Here is a 1,771-nt window from a genome sequence, read left to right on the forward strand (position 1 = left end):
CAATTTCCTTAGTACAGTCATCCAAGACAAGATTATTGTGTTTAATCAGAATATTAATCAGCTCATGTGAGCATTTTAATAATGTAGTCTCCCATTCCTGTTGGAGATTATCAGTAAACAATTTGAATGCCGGAAAGAGTTTCGGCCTAAGGCCTCTGGGTACAATTTTTTGTTTTTGATAGTTCTCCAAGCTCGTTAAGTCCCAGTTGGTTCGAGTTTGTCGTTGTAAAATGTGTTTCAGTTTTGAAACCTCCTCTTCCCAGTTTTGGTCTGGGTCACTGGTGTCATCCCCGGTTGGGAAAATATTTTCTAAGTCATCTGTTCTGCGCTTTGCGCTCAATTCAGTTTTTAAGTTAAAACTGGTCATAATAAAGCGGTGGAGATGGTAAGTATATATTTAAGTGAATCTAGATTCGTGCCAGATTGAGAGCTGAGATAGGCCTCAGTATAATCAACTTGCTAAAGGATTGGTAAATCTGCACAGAATACAATGTTAGTAATGTTTATGTTACTCTGGTGATTTATTAAACCAACATAATGCTTACTACATAAACAAATAAATTCAGCAATGGGTTGGTGGTGCTCCCGGAAAATAGTTCAGAAAACTATATGGGAAATGTGGTCTTAAGAAAAGAGCAAAAGACAAAGAGCTGCTATATGCCTTTTCCAGGGCACACTTAGAAAAATATGTGACAAATTATGAAAATATGAGTGAATTAATACTTAACTTTTATTGAGATATACTTACTAAAAGGGAGGAGGCAAATATGGATAATTTATTACAAATTTGAGGCGAATAAAAAATGTTGGGAAGGCGAAAATATGTTTACTCCCTTTGTTATCAAAACTTACTTTATTTCTAGATTGAAAAAGTGTTAATGGGAGTAAATATGCTCCATTGGGTTCAGCTATCCCATGTCAGAATATCCAAGTCAAACAAAATGCCTGGGGCTGCACAAAGAACTGGAAAGGCTCAAAGGGATGAGAATAAAATACCCAGAGCTCTCTGCCGCCTTATTTAAGTTGAGAACCAGCCTGTCAAACACTGAGATGTGTGAGGAGGTGTGTTTGGAGGCGGGTCAGCTGGGACTAATGTGAACAGTGTCTCCTGCTATGTTTATCCAGGCGTGTGCCGAGGATGTTTCTGCAGGGAGACTGAATAAAATTAGAAGTACTGGTGTAGATACTTGTAAGCTTAAAAAAGTTATAAGACAAGTTTGGAGACTTATACATTGAGTGAAAATAAAAATTATTCATGATAAGGGACTGCTGTTGTAATATTAAAGTCCATTTAGACATGGATCTATGAGAAAGGAGATTTGTAGATAGCTGAAACACCTATTTCGTTAAGACAGTTGTTTTATAAGAGATAATTTGATGTCCTGGTTATTGCTTATATTAACTGGTCTATATGTTTATCAGACCAATAACTGATTTCGATAAGTGGGTGTAGGGGTGTGAATAGGTGTGTGAGGAAATGCATGTGTGAGTGCATAGGGAATCCTGGAGGGGTAAGGGCTATAATGTTAGGAGTAGTCACAAATGTGGTGACTGTAAATGCTGATGAATGGGTTGGATGGGGGGACAGGAATGTGACAATTGGCCTGGGGCTGCACAAAGAACTGGAAAGGCTCAAAGGGATGAGAATAAAATACCTACGGTACCTAGTATTCCCTGGTGGTCTCCCAACCGGGTACTGACCAGGCCCTGCAGTGTATGGCTTCCAAGATCAGACGAGGTTGGGCATACTCAGTGCGGTTTGACCGTAGGT

The 1,771-nt window shown here is 39.0% G+C and overlaps 1 pseudogene; it reads right to left on the bottom strand.

Moving 5' to 3' along the window:
- Positions 1-1,652: 1,652 nt before the first annotated feature.
- Positions 1,653-1,771, bottom strand: LOC134948540 (5S ribosomal RNA; annotated as a pseudogene).

This window comes from Pseudophryne corroboree, chromosome 1, assembly GCF_028390025.1.
Source record: "Pseudophryne corroboree isolate aPseCor3 chromosome 1, aPseCor3.hap2, whole genome shotgun sequence".
Taxonomy (NCBI): Eukaryota; Metazoa; Chordata; class Amphibia; order Anura; family Myobatrachidae; genus Pseudophryne; species Pseudophryne corroboree.